At 42.4% G+C, this 25,018-nt stretch overlaps 1 protein-coding gene across 1 annotated transcript in view; it reads left to right on the forward strand.

The window, feature by feature from the left end:
- NRXN3 (neurexin 3) overlaps nt 1–25,018 on the forward strand; it is a 1,742,415-nt gene that overhangs the window by 15,854 nt on the left and 1,701,543 nt on the right. The window lies entirely within an intron of this gene.

The raw sequence follows: 25,018 nt of genomic DNA on the forward strand, positions 1-25,018 counted from the left end.
GAATAGATGCTGGGGCAGCAACAGATGTTTTCTACAGCAAGCAACTTGACTTTGTCTTGTAAGTTCGCTCTTGCCTCCAGAATTGATGTGGCATTCACTGTGGTTTCTCTGATAGAAGTTTTGTGCACACTTTTAATTTCCATCTTGCAGGTCTTTCTAATCACTTCTCTCTACCTTATTTTTCCTTCTGGGGAGTATGGTCTTGGAGATGTGCCGTCTTCCCTGGCCCCATACCAGGTCATTGCAATAGCTTAGATATTTTAAATGCAAAAGACACCATTTTCTGCAACAAGAAGTTGATAATCATGGTAGAAACTAAACGCAAGTTAATAGCGATAGGTACATTAAAAGTAGGTAAAACAGTCCAAGTTTGTCAGGGTCTCAAGGATAACCTTATTGATATTATTTGGCTTGATATCTGTGACATTTATCACAATTTATATCCTATAACTTTTAATTTTATCCCAATAGAGGATTTCTTAGAATCACTTGACTTAAAGAAACCTTGGTAATGATAGAATTCAAGTCCCTCATTTTTCTTGTTAGAAACAGACCCAAACAGGTCACATGACTTGCCCAAGCTCACATAGCAATACCCAGTGCCTAGAATTCTGATCTTAGTCTCCTGCCCTCATTGTCCTTGTGAGTGTCCACCAAGTGGCAGTAAGATGTCAGGACTCAGTCTTCTGAGCCCAGGTGCTACATATGTCCTTCCATTCTCACTGGAGCTACTAAGCCTCCAAGTACAGATTTATAGTCATTCCATCTCTTTTAAAAGGAAAAATATAATTTTATTATTAAAACTAATGTAAACACTGTATTTTTCTAGCAGATCACAAAAGAAACATAAGCCAGAAGTACAATTACATATTTTCTTACTATTCACTAATAGTAATTTGTAGCTAAAGTAATCTTAACCATATTTGCAAACTTCGACTAAAATTTTTGTCTTCTCTGTTACTCTTGGGTGTCTTACCTGAGATTTATAGGAATCTGGGACATCAGGCCTGTTAAGCACTAAAAACTGTTGTAGCTTTTTTTGGCTGATGGTATTCATTCATTCATTTAACAAATCTTTGGTCAGGTCCTTCAGATTAGAAAGTCATTCATATGGGTGCTTTTGTTCTCAGCTTGCTAAAATATCCCTGGAGACTTGGGTTTTCCTTTTCTTAGTTTTCCATTTCATGTGATCATGGCTATCAGAATAATGATAACATACATGTATGTCTATGTGTGTCTATGTATATTTCTAAACACTTTACATAGATTAACTCAGTTAATGTTCACGACAACCTTATTAGTAAGTATTACTACCACATACACCTTTCATAGGTGACAAAAAGGAAGTGCAGAGAAGTTATGTAACTTACCTAAGGTCATACATCTGGTAAGTGGTGGACCTGGGATTTGAACCCAGGCATCTGGCTCCAGAGTGGATGTCTTGAGCCTCTAGAGATAGGGAAGGCTCTGTACAGAGACTGTATAGACTACACAGACAAAGAACTGTCTTTTGATCAATTTTTCTCAAATAAGAAGTGGGAAATTTTCCACTTTATATTAAAGAAGAATAAAATCAACACAATTTCCAGCTTACCCTGGGAAGACTGCTAAAATAATTTAATTAACAGTTGTTTCCGACTTCTAGTTATAGAGGTCCATGAGTGCTTGTCTGCAAGAGAAAGGACTATTCTAATAGGGTTTTTGAATACGTCTCTGTCCAGCTACTGAGTCTGGCCTATTCTCACCCAGAGTTGACTTTTATCTGGCTACCCAAGAGACAGTTCTCTTTGCAGTTCATTCCAAACTCTAACTCTTCGGGGCAGGCAATGTGGAATGGTAGAAAGAACAGTGGACTGAGAGGGGTTAAGAATGACTCTAACCTGAGGAATTTCCCTTCTCTAGTCAGCCTTGCTTTCCTCATTTTCTCAAAGAAGCATTTCTGTTAGATGACCTCTATAGTGTGTTCAGCTCTAAACATCCCAAGTCTTGGTTACCTTGTTTAGTGTACCCTCCAAATCTCTCTGATGGCAGATAATAGAAGTTCTGATTATGATGAATGAAATGAAGTGGGCTATTTCTGTTTACACAGAGAAGCCCGGAGGTGATGGATGGGGCTGTTCATGGCTGGTGTAGATGCCCATGGTTGTCATCCAATACCATGGCTTCTTCCATTTTTTCCGGCTTTGTCGTTCATAGTATGTGACTTTCATCCTCATGACTACAAGATGGTTGCTGTGCCTCCAGGAGTTGTGATCATGCCCCCAGCAGAAAGAAGGAGGAAGGAGAAAAGAAGAGAAGGTGCCAGTATTGAAAAAAAAAAAAACAAAAAACAGAAGTTTTCCTCAGAAATCCCTGATAGACTTCTGCTTTTGTCTCAGGGGCCAGAGTTGGGCCATATGACTGCTCCTTTTTATGAAGGTCTGGGAAAATAAATGTTTCCAGCTGAGTATATTGTAGCCCTGAACAAAATTGAAGTTTTGTGGTGAGGAGGAAAAAAGAGACTAGAATGGGGAAATTTCTAGCAGTTCTGGCACATGCCATGGTCTTCTTGTTTCTTCTAAACTTAAAAACAGACAGATAGATGAACAAACAACAAATAAACAAATCTCTTTCTTTCTCCATTTTCTTCCTCTCTGGCTGGGTATAGACTTCCTCCTTGACTAACCTCTATTATTGTTAAACATAATTAATTATTATTAACATATAGTTATTAAAAATTATTAACTGCTAATTTATGCACAAAAACACAAACAATTAGACGAAGGAGTTCTAGATTTCACTCGTCAAGGCAAGGGATGGGCATAATTCACCACAGCAGGTAGAAAAGAAACGGAAGAAAGAACAAGTCTGACCCAAGAGGCCCAATCGCCGGGTTTGGATTCTAATTTCAGTTTAGTGTGTCACCTGGGAGATGCAACTTCACCTATGGATCACAACTTATCCTACTTTATTATATAAAAGTAAATGAGATGATGGGCTAAAACTATTTGCATTCCTTGAAAAAGAGCTATTTAAAAAAGTAAATCTGAGATAAAATATGTATTCACTAATATAGATCCTCCTGGGGAACCACTAATTTAGAGTTTGTCATCATTCCGGCAACAGTTGGATTCCAGAGGAGCTCTTTCATCTTCTTAAGAGAATCAACTGTTTGCAGGCACTAGAAAAACACTTTTATTTTGCAAAAGTAAGAGGAATGATAAATAGAATTTTTCTTAGCTATTCAGGAGTTTTACTTGGCAATGCATCGTTACCTTAGTCTAGTTTTATGTTTTTTCTAAAAGTGAAAAAATTATATTTCTTTAAAAACGTTTTATAATTCAGACTTTTAAAAATGGATTCAGACAGAGTTGCTATTTATGTATCTCAGTGAGTTCTTGCTGCATTATTATCCCAATAGGAAAACCCATCATGGTGCTGTCTTAGGATTCACTTTGGGTCAGTAGGAAGAATGACAACCTTCTTGGGAGCAGTGACCTTTGTTTCCTTTCTGCTTAGAAAACATCTTGGCAAAGTATATAAGGTCAGTCCTCAGTAGGCTAAACAGTTGCTGAATTACTCTCCGTACTACATTATGAGATGACATGTATCATCTGCCCATCATTAAACATGGCATGTAAGTACGTGTTTAGTAGATGGTAGCTATAATTGTGAAAGGCAGAATAGTAGAGTGATTAAGGAAACGGGACCTGAGATCTCATGCCCTGAGATTGGAATTCCAATGCTAACACTTACCAGCTGGACAACTCATTTCTCTCTGACCCTCAATTTCTCATCTGTACAATGGTGATAATAATACATCCACCACAGGGTTGTTGTGAGGATTAAATGAAATATGGTAGGTAAGGTGCCTGACACCAGGTCTGGCACATAGTAAGTCCTCAGTAAATGGTAGCTAGTAGTAATTCTGCTGTTGCCAATATGAATGTGTCTCATCTAGACAGTGATGGATTCAAACTTGTCTGCACAATCCAAATTAGACCAACACAACACAGGGTGTGCCCCTGAGTGCTTCCCAGACCATTATTTGGGATCTTTGGAGTCGAGAAACTTAATGCTGAATCCACCTTCATTGTCAAGGATGTTGGCTTCCACTGTACTGAGGGTCATTTGAGAAAGTCTTCATTTGCCTTCTGAGGAAGGGAGAGAGAAAGGTGCTTTGGCTGTTAACTTTCTAACACCAGGTGGCTCAGTTGTCTTGAGAAACCATGATATGCATTTTGCAAAAGGCTCCAACAGAGCCTTTTACTTGTTGCCCAGTGTGTGTATCCTATCTAGATTTTGTCTGAGCCCCATCTCTTGATTGTAAAGGGGAGCCATTTACTTATAGTAATAAGCTGAATTCCCTTTTGATTCCTAACACAGTTTTGAGCAAAGGGATGGTGCACCTTTGCACATGCTGCCGAGGGTGAAAACACTCTAATACCACACTGGGAAAGAGGTATAGATCTGCTATTGATTGGCCACATTTTCCTTCCATATTAGGCAGCTGCCTAGGTGAGCACTAGTCCCAATATGACTGGTGTTTAACATTGGCATCATACTTTGTGTTTTTAAAAAGTTTCAAAAATCAATTCCACATTAACCTGATTGAAAGAGAAGTTATGCCTCCTCTGCTATGTTCTGAACAGGACATAGATCACTGCAGGTGCTCGATAAATATTAAGCATTTAATCCTTACCATGCCTCCCACCTAAATAGGTCACTGGAATTCATTTTCCTAGAGATGAGAGTCTTCACTTCTAAACCAATGTGGCTTCCTGTAAATCTCAAATGTTCCAAAACATAAGGACTCTCTTGTAGACAGTGTTAAGACCTGCTTAGTGGTCATCCTTTTCAGAAGGTCGTGGGGTCCATTTTGCTTTCCGCACTCTTTCTGGTAATCTCTGAAAGAAAGGAGGCTGAGCAATGGAGTTACCTTGAATTACTTGGAGCATATTCCTATAGTTGAGTAGCATCTCTCCTTGAAGGAAGAAGCTTATATCACCGCGGACAGGATAATAGGAAGTGGAAGCCTCAGTCACAATGCTGCCATTCTTTTAAAACTATTCACATATGCACAAATGACACAGATATGTCCTATCTAGTCATCTGGATGCAAGCATATTTTAAACTTTGCAATATTGTCCTACATAAGGAACCATGATATTCATTTTATTCCTTTGAAGATTCCATAATGGGATCCCTCAATTTGGAACATCTACATGTTCAACTTTCAGAAAATGCAACTGTAGAAGAAAGATGCGCTTGTGCAGGAGTCTGGGAGGGCACTATGCAATCTTGCTTTCTGGCCCCCAGTCTTCATTTCTCAGAAGAAGATTAAGAGGGTGACTGAGGTGGTGATAAGACTCAGTCTGGAGGGGAAGATACATCTGGATAAGATGCCTGCTTAAGGCTTAACTCCTCCAGGGAAATGCAGAAGCCGTGCTGCCAAGGCATTTTCAGGCTGCCTCTGTGGTGCAGCCGAAGCAGCATATAATATGGAATAAGTGATGTTTGCTTACCGAAAGGACACTGATAAATATCTGGCCATTAAGTTCAGACCATGGAGAAGAGAATGGCACACAGCTCTGAAACAACTGGCATAAAATTTCGCAATGGATGGAGACACTGTCTTACATTCTGGTTTAATGCAGTTTGGACAAAGCTTGAATTCAGCGAATGATGTATCCGAGTGAAATATTATGATTTATTTTAAACCTTCCATTTTTTTGTTTGTCTACCAACTGGGTCTAACCACCTGTTTAGAAAGATCCAGAGAACAGATTATAAATTCTTTACTATAGGAATGCAAGAATATTCTAGATTTTGGTAATGACTGGTAATGACATCATTTCACACTACAGTGATGTTTTTCATGAGAAACTTTTCGAGGACTTTCAGAATGATAATTAAACTACACAATATACACACAAACTTAGAATTGTCTTTAGTTTTCTCTTTTTTCTTTCTCTTTTTTTCTTTCTTTCTTTTTTTTTTTTTTTTGGCAGAGAGAAGAAGAAAGGGGTAGCTAAGAATGATTAAGCCAGTCAGCGGTGTTGGACGTGTAGCGATGACTCAGGACCATGACTCAGGACCCAGATGTCTCTCTGTAAACATCCCTTTTGATAGCCACTTATCTCTGTGAAACCTAGTTTGATCATCATTTTCTATGTGGTATCACATGGGACTGTCATATATATCTAGATAAAGTTGGAGAATCGTTTTGCCAAGGACTCTTACATCTAGTGCATTCTTCCATTTTTTTCCTGGCATTCATTCTGGGTCATTGTATGGGATTAAAAATGGCCATGAGCCTTGCATTCTCTCCAGGGCCACGGTCTTCTGTTGCTCAGTGATTGATTCTCTTGCTATGATTATGTAGCTGTGCCTTTGCTCACACCACTCTGTCTGCCATAAGTGCCCTTATTTCTCTTTACTTTTACCTAGATACTTTACACCTTTAAAGCTTAGATCTCTGTTTCCTTTGTGAAACACAAGCCCATAACATGAATTACATTATGCATTTGCCCATCATCGTATCCTATGTGTGACACTGCTTGTACCCTCATTTTAGATTACATAATGATGAGACAGGGTGATTAACACACCCTTCATAGGTATATAGGAAGGGTTGAATTAATTTATGTGAAAGTGATTATAAACTGTCAAACTATTAAAGTATTCAGCGTTTAATGAGTAAGTTATCTCACCAGGAGTGACCAAAAAGTTAGTAAAGGCAGAACCTCTCCCTCACACTTGGTCTCCTCCAGTGTCTAGTACTATGTGTCTAAAGAACATATGCTCAGAAACTTCATTGCTTTGTTGATTGGTTGATTGTTTTCCATATTTAAAGTTCTACCATCTGTTGAACTATTATCAGGCACATCCCATGATGCTTTCCTGATTTTTAGATAGACAGGTAGCCCAGTGAAGTGTGGATGAATTCATTTTTAAAAGGTTAGGTGGTGATTGAATGATTAGCTCCTTGGCAAGGAAAGTATTTCTCTTTTACATCATTACAGATGCACAGTGGTATCTTTCAGGAGTCTGTTTTTGAGAGGTGCAGAGCAGTTTAAAGATGTTTCACAGTAGGGAGGCTTTTATTGCCAAGGAAGACATTTAGTGGCTTCAAGGCTCTGTCAGAGCGTCCCAATACCTAGGCCAACTGGAAAGGGAATCCTCGTAGAGGATTCTATGACACTCACCATCTCTGTGAAGCCGGAGAAGCCCAGAGTGGGGTTCTCCCATGCACTTTGCTGTTCATTACTAGGAGCTGGTTACATGGGGAGGGGGCAGAATTCTATAGAAAAATTTCTACACTCTCTGCATTTGGGTGTCCTCTTTTTTAAATGTCAGGTACAGTCTATATACAGCAAAATTACATATCCCCCTTTTAGGGTTCACCTTGTCAGCCAAGATATAGTGATGCCAGGTAGTTTCTGTATCCCTTGGTGGTGGTGGGGGTGGGGAGTCCCCCCCCCCGCCCACTGCCACCAACCCTATGGTTTTCTCTGGAATCTTAGGCTTTTGTTAAAAGTTTTTGTAGTTAAAAATAATTGACAGATGCAATTCAACCATTTCTGTTGGCTTCCTTCTGCCCATCCCCTCCCTGACTCCTCAGCTGATCTAAGCTGCTTCTGGGTGCTATCACGTAAGAAGGAGGTACCTCTAAGTTTCAACTGGCCAAAACCACGCAGGTCATTCTACAAGTCATGGTAATGATCACTTTCTTTCCTCTATTCCCTTTTTTCTAAGTAGTATGCACAACTTTGTTGTCATTGTTATTGAATATTTTTGGTGATTCCACATCAGAAAGATTAGAAGAGATAATGTCATGAATTGGGTAAATGTGAGGCACCAAGAAAGGGAAAATTTGGTTCCTGTAAAAAAATGTGATTTGGTGGAAATCTTCAGAACCCATCTCGGGAATCCAATTTCTCCATTTTCCTTATTGCAAGAACCTTGCCTCTTTCTTGCCAGTGTGGCTCTATCTCACTGCATTTTACCCTCCCATTTTCAGTGAGCATCAACTGTGACATCATAAAGCAATTTGGGTCTGGGGCAATTGGTCCCTGAAAAAGGAGCAGAAGTTCTTATTTGCGTATAGTACCTGAAGCACTGGGGACTGCCCTGCCACTCCAACCACTGTTATTGTTATTGCTGTTTCTTGCCAATACTCTTGGAGATCTTGTGAAAGAGAACATAAGAAATTACATTTCAGATGGGGTTATGCCTTTATTCTCTTCTCCTTTAGAAAGGTTTCTCAAGTGTGGTGTAGGGTTTTTCAAGAGAAATTCACAGGGGCCTTGCTCTGGACCACGACCCTGTGTAGTGGGATGGTATTTGGTACAGTGCAGGTCTGTCTTGGGCTCTGTCCACTGGGGTTAATGACTGCATGTACCCGAAGGTCTTCATTACAATGCTTACTTGCCACTGGCACAGATGGAATGACATTATACGATATGGCCTTAAGTTAATGGAGAGTGATTTTTTTAAAAAAACAAACATAATAGAAGTTGTACCTCTAAATGAGGGTTGTGCCCTTCAAAAGTGGTAGCATGGAAAGCAATGTATTTAATCCATTGGCGCTTTCCTGAGCCAAGCATTGTTATAACTGCTGATTTCAAGTTGCCTTCAGGGTCTGTGGCACATTAAAAATATATTTATAAAATATTTATTGTGTTTTTTTCCTGATGACAAAAGTTATACAGGTTTGTTGCAAAAAGTTTGGAAAGTACAGGAAAACACAATTAAAAAATAAATTATCCATAATTTTGGTTTCCTGAGAAGACCTCCATCAAAATGCATGTATACCTTTCTGGTAATTTTTTGTGAATCTGCAAATATGGATGTAAATACACATGTGGTTACATATGTATGTTTATTCATTGAATTGGGGGCAATAATCTTTATACTGGCTTCTTATTTGTTATTTAGGCTGCTTACCAACATGTTGTGGCACATTGCTTTGAACATTCTCAGTGGTCCAGATATTTTTCTTTAAGGGGGTGGATTTTATATTTGGAAATAGCTGGAGTCATTTAGAGCCAAGCCAAGGTATCTCTGTTATCAAACTAGCTAATATTTTTTGGGAAAACAAACAGACTCAAGTGACTGTAGAATTATAAATCTAGTTTTGTTGGGTGGATCAATCTGACTTAATGCTATATCCAAAAGCAGAGTTCCATGAATGTTTTAAGCCATGGTATATCATTGGCTTAAGTGTGTGATTTCAAAGGTGAATAATTCGAAGAAGGCACTCTTTTAGATATAAAGCTTCTGTATTTAAAGGAACATGTATTCAGTCACTGGAAGCAAGTCAAGATATTTTCTCCCAAAGTCTTGAGCTTCTGTGTTTTAAATGGTATGGTGGCCAGGTATTAATAGGATCTTTACTTTTTTGAAAGCCAACTTTGGCAGGATCCTGAAACTTTCTTAGCCTGGCATGGATGTTAGTCTGATAGTTAAGACTGCTCCTTACCTCATGATTGTTAGCTGGGGTTAGTGCTCCTTTTCTTTGTATAAAGCTCTGGTATTCCTTGTCCTGAGGCAGTCAAACAGATGAGCTCAAGGAGGCTGCAGTTTTCAACTAGGACCCGTTAAGTACTTTACAATTTATCCATTCTGAAATAATGAAGTTTCCAGTAAGTTGATTAATATGCATTAATAATTAAATGCAATTAGGGTTACTTTATAATAGAAGGCAGAATGTATCAGAATCAGGACTCTAAACTTTCTTGTCACCATCCACCAGCCAGGGTCTGTTGCGCTGATGATGGTCTCCTTGCTGGCCTTCTGGACAGTTACTGAGATCCTAGCAGGCCAGACGGGGCTTATTAATGCAAATATATTGGTAGCCTCTTCTGTATCATGAGTGGTGATTTAACACCAGAAATTAATATCTTGTCCCCAACCTTGCCAATCCCTATTTTGTCTCAAACAGACGTAGATGTAGATGTTTGGGGAAAATGGGAGTCAGGAGCTGGCTTGGCTCTGGAGTCCTTCTAGTCCAGGAAGATAAATTACCCTTTTCTAATTTACCAATTAAATTTTCTGTAGATTCTCTCAGCCAGTTCTCCAATTCTAAGACTCATCTTGTTTCTCTTCATGAGGCTCATACTTTGTGGGGATCCAGATTCAAGTAACATTTTATTAAAGCCCTAGTATGTAGCAGAGAAGGTGAAAGCCTGTTTTACAAGTATCCTCATTTTATTCCAATTTACAGCTGACTGATGGAATTGAGGTTCAGAGGGGGTTAGTAACTGGCCCAAGGTCATATTATCGTGTAATGGAGGAGGCAGGGTTTAAATCTAAGTCTGGAGACTTCAAGGCCAGTGTGTATTCCACACTGCTTTACTTTACATCATGCATTGCCCGTTGCTCACTCATCCATTCAATATATGTATGCATGTATTTGCTTACTTATTATCATCTCCTCCCATTCAGATGGAAGCACCTCAAAGGCAGGAACTTTGTCTGGTCATACTGTATTTCCGGCACGTAGAGCTATGCCTTGGATGTGGTAGGTGCTCAATAATTGTTTTGTATTTCGTGGTGGAGGTAGACCACCTGTGTTAAAATCCTGGCTTAGCCACTCTCTAGCTGTGTGACCCTGGGCAAGTGACTCAACCACTGTGTGTCTGTTTTCTCACTTCATTGGTTGTTGTGAAGATTAAGGTGTTTAGAATAGAACTTCGTTCATATAAAGTGCTTATTAAGTGTTAACCACTATTATTATCTGTCGAATGAATAAAATCGTTGAGTGACAACTGTATGCTAGACTTGGGATAGAACAGTCAACAAAACCTTTACTGTCCCAGTCCTCATGGAACTTACAGCTTAGGGAAGGGTAGGGTCAAACAGTGGGGTAAGCACTGTGAGAGGTGAAGTACAGGATGCTGGGAGAGCAGAAGTGAGAAGGTCAGGGATGGCTTCCTGGAGCAGCCTATATCTATGCTGAAACCTGAGAGATGAGAAAGCACTATCCAGGTAGAGGAGTGATTGGGAGGAAAAAGAGCCCAGATGGAAGGAAAAGCATGTGCAAAGGCCCTAAAGGTGAGAGCAGTATGGCATGGCTATCAATGAGCATGCTTTGAGTTGTAGGTAACATAAGACTCAAAGAAAAATGGCTTTAATAATAAGGTAAATATTATGCCATTTCCAAGAACAAGAAGTCTATATAGGCAAACCAGAGTTAGTGAAATCTGTGGCTCCAACGTGCTTCCAAATTGTTTCTCTCATTCTACTCTGCCATCCTTTGAGTCTAGGCTTATCCTGTTAGGCTGGCTTCTCCTCACGGTCCCAAGGTGGTTTCAAGATGGCATCACATGAAGATATGCTACATGGCTATTTTGAAGAGGAAGGAAAAAGTTTCCCAGAAGCCCAGGTTTCTCTTTCAAGTCTCATTGGTCAGAAAGGCATCACCTGCCCCTTTCTAAACCAATCACTAGGAAGAGGAATGGAATGACCACATTGGCTTGGACTGATCAAAATTCATTCTCTGGGGCTGGGGTTAGCCTTTCATAAAGCTGTGGTTGCTTGATATTGGAACAAAATTGAGCTTATTTAGGAGACATGATGGGAGGTAGGGTGGCAGTGCTACTGGGCAGACAAGTACCAGGAACTCCACAGTTCCCTTTGAGCTCTGAGCTACAGAGCTCATATATCAGAAGGGGAGCCCCTTATAGCCAAAGAGATGCTGACCAGAATGTCTTGTCCCCCCGGGAGGGCATAAGAACTCTGTGGCAACACCCAGATGGTTATAATCCAGCGGAAAAAAACAATCTTAGGTTCTGGCTTTTGGACTATGGCAGATCTCAGTTTTTATTTGATAGAATGCTTCCTTGCATTTCAGTGGACTTGCATATATGTTTGAAACATTTCCATTATCCAACCAGTTTCTCCTATTAATTTGATGACAGGAGTGGTGGAAGGTAACAATATGTGTGTATGGGGGTTAGATTGTGGTAGCATGGGTAGGGGGAAGAGAAATGTCATGGAGTCATGGGATCTTCAGTTTTCATGTAGGACAGCTGTCACCTTGATGTTGGAAATCTCCTCCACTGAGATGCTACTTGAACACTGCATGGATGGGGACACATGTTTCCCACAGCAGCCTTTCTGTTGGAAGTTTAATTTTCTGTCCCTTTGTCCTCTCCCCAAGCTTCCAGTAAGAAAAGCTCCTTGACATCCCATGTCCCCCATCCTTCCTCTAGATCCCTGTAGTCCTACCTTCACCAAACATTCCACTCACTTCCTAACTCCCTGGATCAATTGCCCAAACCTGAAAACCCAGGCTTGCTCCGTTCAGTTACAAATGCCGGCTGAGTCCACTGTGGAAGCTCTGCTACAGCCTTATCATCTGCTTATTTTATCTTAATGTACTTGGTCCATCTGCCTGGACTCCACACCTTCCTGTATTTCAGGCTCTGAGTCCCACACATCTCTCCAAATCTGCATTCCTGACCCTCAGCTTGTTTTGACTAGACGACTATAACTACAGCTCCAAGACTGGTTCTCCACTCTGCTCTGCTGCCTCCCCCATCCCAGCATAACACAGGTTACAGTGGCGAGGAGAGTTCATGCATCCCTGAAAGGATGGAGAGGGTATATCTGTGTTTCACTTAGTCACTTCTTTATCAACCATGGTCCTGAATTTGTGTTTCTTGTCTTCCCTCTTCTCATGTCTCACTGAAGATTTCATGCTGAGCCATGCACGGCCCTTGGAGGCAGAGATATTGTGGCTGGCCCACACTCTGGTTTTCTGATGCTGTAGTTGGGCTTCACTGCCTCCTCCACATTTCTGCCTGGTCCCCTTAATGGCCAGTGATGTGCATTTCAGAGGCAGTGGGCTGGGGCGACAAGTACAGTCTGGCCCACTAAACAGAGCCAAGCTCCACAGCCCACATAGGCGCTGTGACCTGGGCTTGCTGCCTCAACTCTCCAATCCTCAGAGATGAAGTTCATCCTTTCCTTGGATACATCCGGCACGCAGCATGTTGGTGTGGCATGGCCATGACACCCACGAAGCTGGAGACGAAAATGCCCTCCTCTCACAGACTGGCTTCCTGCCTTGTTTACAGAATATTTTAATCTCACTTTCAATTTTACTTTTTTCCTTTATCCTCCATTTCTGAAATTTAAATATTTGATGTCAGTTCAGTTATTTTTATGACAATCCTCTTTCCCTTCCAGAAACAGAAAGCAAAAGAGATGCAAAACCCACTGGGGCATCTGTCTCCCACTTTTAATTAGTCCTTTTTCCTCTTGCGTGACACTAGCAGTAGTGACTGCAGCGTGCTCTATTCTAACCCCGCTGCCAGACCCTCATCATTTTTCTCCTCCCTGGACCCCCAGGGGTCTCCAGTGTTCCCAGTCACCCCCATATGGTCTTGCTGAGCTACAACAGGACAAGGCTTCAAGGAAGATCCTGAGCTCTTCTCTTAACCTGGAACAAAAGGCAGATCTTGCAGCATGAATTTTATTTCATGTCTTTTCATTCATTGTAGACAGCCCCATCTGATTAATAGTTTTCCTTAAATGAGAGCTACCTCTAAATATTCCTCTTCAAGACCTGGGTCCTAAGGAAAGGAGTCTGGATTAGAGGCCAGTATCTGTGTGTCCTAGTCCTGGTTTTACCTCCTGACTTAGATAAGCCATCTGTGTCCCACCTATTATACGGGTAGAAGACTCTCTTACTCCCTACCCTCCATGGAGATTAGAGAACATAAGGAAGGGGCTCAGTGCTCTCTGGTTGAAGGGAAGGTTATGAATTTCAGCAGGATTATTTTGTTTAGTGCTTCCCTTTCGGAGCCCACATCCTCTTCCTTCAAGCCTTTGTGAGCAGAGGGGCACTGGGTTTTCTTTTTCACTAGTCTAGTTCTACTGTCCTGCTTGTATCTCCTGGGCCTGTGTGAAAAGAGCCTGGAGTGTCCCATTTTGTCAATTCCCTTCCAAGCCCTGGCAGCTCTGAGCAGTAGGGGATACCTCCCTTCCCACCCTCAGTCCCCTGCTCTGCTGAGCTAGAAGAAGGTGTTGCATCTGAGCCCCGTGGTGGGCTGAGAGCTGAGGCCCCTTCCTCCTGAACCACACCCTGGAGAAAAGGACACGTCTCTTATGTTGGGATGGCACATCTTAGTTTTCACAACATTTTATATTACCTGCCTTATCTTGTTTCATCCCCTGCCTCCCACCCATAAATCTTGTGAAACAGGGAGACTAGGACTATAGAAAACATAATTGGGGTTGTGAGAGGTTAAATGATATGCTCAGGTTAATGCCTCTAGTTAACAGTTGGACCTGGACAAGAATCCAGGGCCCCTGACTCCTAGTCCAGGCCTCTTTCCACTGCATCCCATAGGCTAAAGGGCCTGGAATCACAGCACGATGATCCCTTTGTGTCTGCACATTTTGCCTTGGACACCGCCTGGCCTTCCTACACCTCTTCTCCTAATGGTCACTCAAGTTCTGTGTCCTATATCCTATCAAGCCCTGACCTGTAGGCAAGGCAGATAGGCCAGGGAGCTTGATCCCCAGGTGTTTATGTGGGGAAAAAGGTATGAGTTGTGGGGTGTGTGGGTGGGAGGAGGCTGAGGAACACATGCTCCATATTAATCTTTATTTCAATGAAGTTGTTTGAGTTCATGCTTTATTGCAGTGCTTTAAAATAATGTGTTTCTAACGGTGCCCCCGGGGGTAGCACTTGCACTTTTGAGATCCTATTGCCGGAGTGGCTCACGAGACCAACCACAATAATAGAAAATGAGGCACCCCCTGGTGCACCATCTGAATTTATAATAGCAATTTCTACGATGCCCCGAGGCCAGCTCTGTTTGTATTTGAGAACATGCGAGAGCTTGGCAGTGAGGGGGTGGCTCCTCCCTTCCTGCCCAGCGTTGATCTTGGCTCCTCTTTTACCTGGTGAAAACTCCTTCCTTGGCTTCATACATTTGGGTCTCATTTTTAATCTCCAAGGAAAGGACTCATCCTCTGCCACTTTGGTGTTGGTGTGGGCAGGGAGGCTGATGAAGGGGGAGTGGTCTCCTGCCGTCTGTCAGCCACTTCCCTCCTTCTTCCTGCCTCTCAGCACCCTGCGTGCAAAGCAGAAAGTTGCTCTGGGGCCTCTTGAGCCTTCATATCATAGCGGTGAAATATGAAATGACAGCATCATGAAATGGACTTGGTCTCGTTAAGATTCCAAATGGCAGTCTGTTCCTCTCCCCCCACCCCCACAATTCAGTCACAGACCTACACCACGGTGCAGAACGTAGAAATGGGTCAGTGCTGCTGGGGATGGGGGTGGGGGGTCTGGCAGGAGAAGCAAGGTTAAAGGGCCAGCATGGTCAGGCTGGGACAGCAGGCCCAAGGACATACCAGGGGACCGAGAGAGCTGAATCACCCGCCAGAACTTCTGGAGGCAAGAACACAGGGTTTGGCTGGTGCCTCTGAAAGCTCACCCACACAGAAAGCTTTCCTGGACCCAAAAGAGGGATAGAGGTGGGGTGGTTACACAAAGACAAGAAATCCCCATTTCCTTGCAAACTGCTTAGTGATTTCTGGGCAAACTGCCCAGAAATATTTGATGTGAAAAATGAACAACAGCACCCCCTTCCCTTCATCCAATAAAAATAAATCCTTCTTTACAGAAAGTGTGAGCAGCATTTGCACACAGGTTATGCATTCTCCATGAGGCTGTGTGTGTGTGTCATTTTGCCTCATGGCAGAAGCCCATGAGAAAGCCAGTGCCATTCATTCATTCAGTCATACATTCATCAGATGCATTCAACTCCTATGTGCCAAGCACTGTGAGAGGCGGCGACACTGTGTGTCTTTGAAGAGGAAGACAAAATAGTTCCTGCCCTCAAAGACCACATGATCCTTTGTGTGTGTGCCTCGTGACCAAAACCCCATCTTGATATCTTCGTCAGTGCAGACAGAGCTTCTTAGGCGGGTTTAGTTGTAAACTGCTTTCATGCCTGGAGGAGCCTCAGTTACTGGATATTTACCCAGAGGCAAAGTCTGACCCAATGTCTCACCACTCTGCACATTAGAATCACCTGGGCTGCTTGACCAACCACCCCCGCTTGGCTAGGTTGACACCCAATTTGTACTTGCAGGTATGGTGTACCTGCCAGCATGCCCCAGAGTGGTTGGGGCTCATGCCTTACTGGTCAGTAGATATTTTAACCATTATTCTTGGTCCTACACCAGACTTAAAAAAAAAAAAAAAAAAAAAAAAAAAATATATATATATATATATATATATATATAATAAAGATTCCTGGTAATGGAGGCCTAGGCATAGATAAGTCTTTTTAAAAAGCTTTCCTTGCCAGAAGTGGTGGTTCATGCCTATAATCCCAGCACTTTGGGAAGCCGAGGTGGGCAAGAGTTTGAGAACATCCTGAACAACATGGTGAAACCCTGTCTCTACAAAAAATACAAACATTAGCCAGGCATGTGCCTATAATCCTGGCTACTCAGGAGGCTGAGGTGGAAGGATCCACTGAGCCCAGGAGGTTGAGGCTGCAGTAAGCCATGATCATGCCACTGCACTCCAGCCTGGGCGACAGAATGAGACCCTGTCTCAACAAACAAGCAAACAAATGAAAAACAAAAGAAGCCCCAGGATCTAATGTTGGGGCAGATGAACTACTCTGATGCCCGCCCCCCCCCCCCCCGCCCCAGTGGAGAGTCCCTGGCAGTAACATAATGTTATTTCCTAAGCAGATTGCTCAGTGTGGAGCTGCTGCTTAGCACAAGGTGAATGAAGGAAAATCAGAAACTCTCAGCTTTTGAATCTTAGTGGTTTGAGAAGCGGAAGAGTTCTGATCCAGCACCCTCTTCTTATATGTGATGCAACTTGGGTCCAGATGTCTGGAGGTAGATATTTGACACTTTCCTCAGGACACTTGAGATTTATTTCTGTAGCTGGAAAATATGAGACAAGGAAGCTGAAAGTTTGGGCTTTTTAGCAAGGGCCTTAAGACAGGGGCATTGTCAGCCCAAGAGAATCTTAAACCTTTATAGTTGGGCTAAGGGTGTAAATTATTATACGTTAAAAAAAAAAAACCTCTCTCAACAAAATGATTCTGCTGATGTGGGCTGCCTGTATTGGAGCTGACAAAAACCTGTTTTCCATGGCATGGTGGCTCTGGGAGGCACTCAAGGGGAAATCTCTGTGACTGCAGGGTTCTTGGCCTCTGTCAGGTACCCCCAGGCTCTCCAGCTGGCCTAGCTGGCTCTGTGTTGCCAATCTCTCATGAATTCCAGACATCTGACCTCACAACCCACTGACCTCAGGTAGACCTCTGTGTGCCTACCTGGGCCTCTGCCCTACCTGGTTTCTCTTCTCTATTTTCTTGTTAGAGGATCCCACTCACCTCGATATGTCTGCTCCTGGAACCTGTCCCTTGGAATCAAGGATTCTGAAGATCCAGGCCTCTTAGGCTTATCTCCACTCCCCCAGTGGCCCTCTGCTGCCCCCACTTGCCGCAAGTTCACACTAACCACAGAAGTCCTGCAGGCCTGCACCACAGGGCTCAGCACACACTGTTTTTGCTCTGTGCCTGGTATTGTATTGCCTTAGGTCATCTGATTTATAGTCATTGCAGTCCTCAGTTAAGTATGATTTCCATTCTACAGATGAGAAAACTGAGTCTCAAGATAGGTAGGGCCCAGAGCTTGAAGAGGCAGTGCTAAGTTTAAACTCAGTATAATGCTACATGTGGGCTGCCTCTCTTAACTCTTTTGGTTCCAGAGGAAACAGCAGTTACTGTGAATAAAATGAGAAATGATCTTGGAATAATGCAAATTAACCACTAAGTCCTTAGAAAGTGATTGCAGTGAGACTTGATCATTCAGGATGCAGGACTGTTACATCTGTTAACCTATTTATGCCTGGGGTTGCAATTTTTTGAATTTTTGCAATCAGACCTTGGCAATGACCTTGAGCAGTAGGATATAAATAACTCCCACATGCTTAGTGTTCCAGTAATGGAACACTAGGCATATTAAGCACAGTGCTACCTGCCCCCACTCTTCCTTCTCATCTCAAGTGCCCTGCATGCCTCTCATCTTGCCATAGTGTAGGTGGCAGGAAAAGCAAGAATCTTGCGCTATCTCAGAACACAGAGCCCACTTAGAGTTCAAGAGTCAGGAAGTAGATAAACGAAAAGCAAAGGACGCAGACTCCAGTGAGCTAAGCAAGATAAGAAGGTGATAATCCACCAAAATTCAGCCAAGAAATCTGAAAAGAACTGGACAAGATGAGGTGGGGAGAAGGATGCATGAAAAAACCAGTGATGTGAGGTGCATGGGATGGGGACACTGGGAATCTGGGAAAGAGATCCCAGCACCAGCCTCTCTCGTAGGATCCCAGTGATGAGGCAGCCTCTCTCGGAGACTCAGCAGCCTTCACTTTCTCCTCCCATTGGTCAGACTCCATCCTGAGAGTGCTGGATGTAGAGGATGCAGGTGCTGGGAAATGACAACTGCTCCTAGATAGAGAGGTTATGAGGGAGGCGATGGAGGCATTTCTCTGACATCAAGTTTATCAGTGTTCTTTCTGTAAGGAGTTGTGAAGTGCACCATTCCTAATGGGAGTGTGCACTGACCTCTGTATAATAGCACTCAGAGTGATGTTCTGAGTGTAAGGAATTGAATATATACACGTTGTGTCTGGTCATGTTTACATCTACACTCACACATATAGTTACTCTGGAATGATACATTGTCATGTGGCACAGAGGTACTTTGAAGGATTCAGCACCTGAAGCTCAGTGAGGCGGTAGATAGCTAGAAGGTAAGAGTAGGAATTTTGAAGGAATAGCTAGGACTTGTAAAATCAGGGAGACACCGTAACTCTTGAAAGGCTAGAAGTCAAGTTCAGATAAGTTTGCTAAGGGTAGGAGATTTCAGACAAGTTTGCTAAGAGTAGGAGATATAACTCTTGAAAAGCTAGAAGTCAAGTTCAGACAAGTTTGCTAAGGGTAGGAGATACCAAGTGAGCACCTCCAGGCCAAAGTAGAGTCCAGAACCTGAGTATTAGCTGGACACATGTCACCAGTGGCACAAGTGAGAGCCACCAAAGTGTGCTCTAGTTTTATGGCAAAGCTTTGTCTTAGCCAGTGACACCAGACACTTCAGGTCAACTCCTTTTCCTTTCTTTCCTAATTGTTAAGCTAGTGGAGAAAACCAGCACAAGAAAAGCCTTGGCCATTTGCAGAATACAAGATTTCAGGTGAAAGGTGACAGAGGAAAATATTATGCTTTATATTGTTAAGTTTTATTCAATTATTTATTGACTTAAAATGTATTGTGATGTGTCTGTGATAAGCCAGAAACTGTCTGCATGAGGATGGGATACATACAAAGATTAAAAAGAAAAATCCCTGCTCTCAAGGAGTTTAAAATCTAGAGAGGAAGAGACAGAGACATGCAAACAAATAACTCTAATAGGAGTTAAAAACAGCTCGCTGTGAGAACAAAGAGACAAGTAATTATGGAGGGAGAGTTAGAGACAACACCGTGAGGAGGTGAACTTTGATTTAGGCCTTGAAACACATTTTTTAATAGAAATATACTTTTTAACAGAAATATATTTTTAATTGGGTAAGGAGATGGAGAGGAGGAAGTAGGGAATTTGGGGATGAGGGAACAGCATGAATAAAACATGGAGGCGTGAAAGTATGTAGCAGGTTCAAGAAAAGGCAGTTAATGCAGTGGACTTGCATTTAGGAGGTAGCTTGGGAAATGAGACGAAATAATTAGTATCCCCAATGAGAAGATTCCAGGTAATTATATAATCTTCTCACTGAAGCTGGCTAGTAGGTAGGGATCTAGAGTGAGGACCAGGTCTAGAAATAATATATTATCTTAAGCACACACAGTTGCTTCAACACATTTCCTCTTTACTTGCCCTCTTGCAGCAAAGCAGCTCTATTCTTTGTGAGAGTGCATACACCTCTTCTGTGCTTGTACACTCACACTCCGTTTTCTTTATGTACACACACTCAGACCTTTGTGAACACCTGTGACCCACCATGTGACCTCCAGCGTGTGCACCTCCTCACACCAGCTCAGTAGGATATGCAGAAGGCCAAGTGGCCATTAAACAAATATCATTGAGCTTAGTAGAAAGAAGCAGAAATGGATTGCAAATCAGGTGCAAAGTGACGCATTCTGCAAGTCAGCTAGAATAATTTCAGACCCTGGACCTCCTGCTAGAGTGAAGAATGACGTTTATAGAAGGGAAGCTTAGAATTAATCCTCCAAAATGATAGTAAAGTGAATTCTTCCCTGGATCTGCTGTGATTGCTCTTCCTCCCATTTCTGTCGCTCCTTATTATTGTAATGAGTTCTGCTCTCCAAAGTGAATAAAGTCACCATTCAGATAAGATCAGTTTTGTCTGGTGCAGCCAAGTTGATCTGATCACAATTTGGACTTCGGCTTTTGAATTCACCTTGGGCATTTAACTGCTGGGGGCTGGGGGGAATAAAAATGCTGATCTGGCACAAAAGCTGCAATCATTAGTCGGCTGCCTTCAGGCCCGCTCTCTCCAGCCCTGCTGCAGGATAGTAGATTCTTTTGATATTTATTGGACGTTAGGGTACTTTGGGAGACTTCAGTTAGGTCCTGTACACCTGCTGAGTCTCCTGGTGTTCTCCGTGGTTCTGAGAAGACGGAGCCGGCCCCACGGAGAAGACGGAGAAGGCAGCTGCCGGGAGCTCTCCGTGGTGCTGGAAGCAATGCACTTCCACCGGAAATTTGAGGGGAAATTGCCCACAAGAGTTCTAAGGATCATTATTGCCCTACAGGAGGGTTGAGATGGAACCAGAGTAGCAAGCTTTTGAGGGCTTGCTGGATGGATATCCATCGTACAAACTAATGACCACTTTCACATTTGTTCTTATTCTATGATGTCAACTGATTGTTTTATAATGCTTCATTTGGTTTTCTCCCTGGTGGTGAGGGGCAAAAGTAGATGCTTTATATTATTGTCCACTTGAAGCACAAACATAATGAAAGAGCTACAATTTATTTATTGCACAGGCATTTGTCAGGCACCTTTAATATGCTGGCTGATATGTGCTGGGAGTTTAGCCTTGGGCAAACTTATAACTCACACAGGAATCAGATGAGTTGTGACTCCAGGAGAGCTGCTTTTTGCCCTGACAAATACTGACATCTGGTTACTGACAATGCTGGACCTTAGATAGTGACTGTGGTCAAGAAGAGACCTGGGAAAAAGTCCTGGAAATGCTGGGCCTCCCTATGTGGCTTCTATAAACTAAATGTGAGTGTTATTAGTACAGAGTGTTATTAGTACATTGTGTGCCTTGAGGGGGTTCTAAAGGAAGCAGAGGTTTTAACAATTTTACACACCCTGATTCTTCATTTCTGCCTGTTTTTTAAACCTCTTCAAGCTTAGGCCTGAAATCAGCTTCCTGCTGGGATCTGCCTCCCTCAATTTGCACAGGGGTCTTTGTAATGATTGCCATGAGTAGTGATCTGGGAGAATGCCTGATGTTGTTGTGTGCATGAGTGTTCATGAAGGATGAATCTAACAATGAAGATGATAATATTTATATATTATTATTACTTATTACTCTCTGTGATTTGTTCTGAGTGCTTTACATATATTAAATCATTTAATTCTCACAAAAATGTTATGAGGTAAGTATTATTATTATAACTATTTTGCAGATCATGAAAATGATGCACAGAGAAGTTAAATGACTTTCCAAAGGTCACATAGTTAGTAAGCAGTAGAACCAGAATTTGATACTAGGTAGTTTGCTTTCAGAGTCCCTTCTCTTAAACATGATGCTATAAAACATTGAAGATTATGACTTTCTGGGAAGTAGTTACACGTTTCCTGAGGCTAAAAAAAAGTTGGTTCCTTGACTCTCCCCTGTTCTCATGTCCTTCCTATAGTAAATGTCTCCCACCTCATTTTTTTTTTTTTGAGACGGAGCCTTCACTCTGTCGCCCAGGCTGGAGTGCAGTGGCATGATCTCGGCTCACTGCAAGCTCCACCTCCCGGGTTCACGCCATTCTCCTGCCTCAGCCTCCTGAGTAGCTGGGACTACAGGCGCCCCCCACCATGCCCGGCTAATTTTTTTGTATTTTTAGTAGTGACAGGGTCTCACTATGTTAGCCAGGATGGTCTCGATCTCCTGATCTTGTGATCTGCCCACCTCAGCCTCCCAAAGTGCTGGGATTACAGGCATGAGCCACCGCACTCAGCCTCCCACCTCATTTTATAGACCAGCTTCTAAGAATGACACACCTTAATGCTATTTCTGGAATTTTATTTACCTTTTAGCTGGAATTTTACCAAATAATATTTGTCTTATCATCCTGAAAAAAAAATATTCTTGCGTGATATGCTTCTTCTTGTCAGTCAAGATTCAGGTCAATTTTTTTTTTTTTTCAGTGAGGCCTTCTCTGACCATCCAGTGCAAAATGGCTCTTCTTTCCCCTAGCTATTTTTTCACCACATCTTATGATTTTGTTTTCCTCGTGGCAGTTAGCACTATTTGAAAGTTTCTCATTTGTTTATGTGTTTTATTGTTTTCTGTCTATCATGTCTACTAGAATATAATGTATGTGAAAACAGGAGCTTTGCCTGTCTTGTTTACTGCCGTATCCCCTCTAATCAGAATGTGATATAATTAATAAATAAAACCGTGCCCAAGAATAGTTTGGCAAACACTTGGAGAAAAATTCAGAGAGAGAGAGAGAGAGAGAGAGAGAGAGAGAGAGAGAGAGGAAGAATTAATAAAGTCCTTTGAATCAGGATAGATTTTTCAAGAGCAAGTATAAACGGAGAAAAGTTCAGCACATGGCTATGAAAGACATCTGGTAGGGGGATCACTTCCAATCAGCAAGGACTACAGACTCTTGGTAGCCAAAGTAAAGAGGTCTTCCTGTCTGTATTTGTGAATCTGCTATGTCTCACCCTTCCACTGGAGTTGTTCTTACATTACATTGGAGATTGACATGAAGGAGGATGGGGTGTGCCTTAGGAGAGTAAGACAGTCTGACCCATGAGCTTGTCATCTATTTTCCTTGACTTCTCCAGAAAATAAAAAGGGCATCTTGTATTTTTCCCAAGTCTCTACTGTACCAGTCTCACCCACACCCAGCAGCATGTTCCTCGTGTGCTTCAAGCCTGAGCTCTAAGGGAAGTGGGATCATCAGTGTTCAAAGTGAACCATACTTGTTATGTAAATTAAAGATTAATTGTAGACAAGGTGATGGGGCATGGAAGAACAAGATAGAGAGCTAATATTTAAAAACTAAGAATGTGAAGCTCTTGATATATTTGGATTCTTCAGAAGGTGATTTATTCATGTCTGGTTGATTTTCTAGACTTCTAGGTAATTTTCATCTCAGTTTCTGGCATTGATAGTGCCCATTTACTCATTTATTAGAGGCTGCAAAGTAGAGAGAAGACTTGAACCAGTTAAGTTTGAGTTTGGAAACAGATGCATCAGAGCATTTGGTGGGGGAAGAGGTTGATTCCCTGGTCCCCATAGTTACATGCCAGATTTTTATATTTTGAGGTTTTCTTAGTCAACAATTGCTTAAAGTCTATATTCATCACCCATGTGCATAGGGCATTAATCACTGAAATCTGTTTCTCACAGTTACCCTTCACATAGGACTCTGGTTTGCTTCCAGAGCAGCCTTTAGTGCAAATATTCTGTCTGCTGATGTCTGCATTTACTACATATCCAATGGGGAGTAAAGAATGGGAGGTCTGGGAGGGAGAGCTTCTCAAAGGACTGGAGACATGGAAGGCAGTGGTCAGAGAAGAGAGTAACTACTGATGAGGAAAGGGGAGAAAGGAAGTAGGAAACAAACTGGTATCTAGTAAAGGAAATGAGGAGATGAAGGATATAGGGCTGGGCTCCTTTGATGAATACTTTTGGTTACAGGAGGGAGAGGGAAAGGCACAGATGTGGAAGCCAGAAAGCTCGAGGTCTAAATCCCTTCTCTGAGCCTCCTTTTCCAGCTGTATAGAATTCTTTTGAGTATTAAATGAGATAATACATGTGAAATGTCTTGCACAGAATAGGAGCCAAACAAGTGGAAATTGCCACGAGCTTCAAAAGTGCCCATAGCTTTTTTTTAAAGTCATTTCTCACATATTTATTGAGAACTTTTAGATATAACCATGATTGTCTAAATGTGATCACTGTCTTCCTATAGTGCAGATCTCTGTAGTGAGGAAAGAAGCAGCCATCATCTTTAGCTTAGAGGAATGTTTCTTAGGGGCCTGCTAATATCAGTCTGCATTTACCTAACACCTATTGTATATCCAGCCCTTGCCCCCTTTGCTGGAAAGCAGTATTCTCGTAGGAAGGCGGAGACTAGTGGGCTTAAATGATGATATTTCAGTATATGGGAAGCCACCCTGGGATAAAAAAGGGACAGGAAGAAAGAGCCTCATTTATTTATTTGGCAGACACATATAGCCTAGTGGCGACATATCAGCCCAAGCAATGGGCTCTGGTGGAACTTCCAGGTTGGTGGGGGCTTGACATGAGAGGGAGTGAGGAAGCGGGAGACTACAAACATGCAAGTTCTTGATATTGTGGACTGAGGAAGTGAAGGTGGAAAAGGAAAAGAAAAGGAAATTCACAAGTTGCAGGGAGAGTGGCTCAAGAAGTGGGCTAGGAAACTGAGCAAAGTGCTGGGGCGGTTGAATGGTATCAGGAAAGCAGATGGTGATCCTGGAGAAGGAGGGTGCAGATGGCAGTGGTGGTGAGGAGGCAGCGTGGGGTGAAGAACAGTCCCAGCTCGGCCACTCCAGGAGGAGAGAGGCTGGAACACAAAACTCCCCACGCTGGCTGAGCTCTGTGACTCATCTGGCCCCCAGTGTGGCATCTCACAAGGTTCCTAGGAGAAGAATGTGGGAGGTCCTGTGGTTTTCTGTGATGGCCCTTGGAAGTTAGATATGAACCTCAGGCATTGAGAAATTTCTGGTGGGGAAAGAAAGGTCTCCTACCAAGAAAAGAACAGATG

The sequence above is a fragment of the Pan paniscus genome, chromosome 15 (genome assembly GCF_029289425.2).
Source record: "Pan paniscus chromosome 15, NHGRI_mPanPan1-v2.0_pri, whole genome shotgun sequence".
In the NCBI taxonomy this organism is placed as follows: Eukaryota; Metazoa; Chordata; class Mammalia; order Primates; family Hominidae; genus Pan; species Pan paniscus.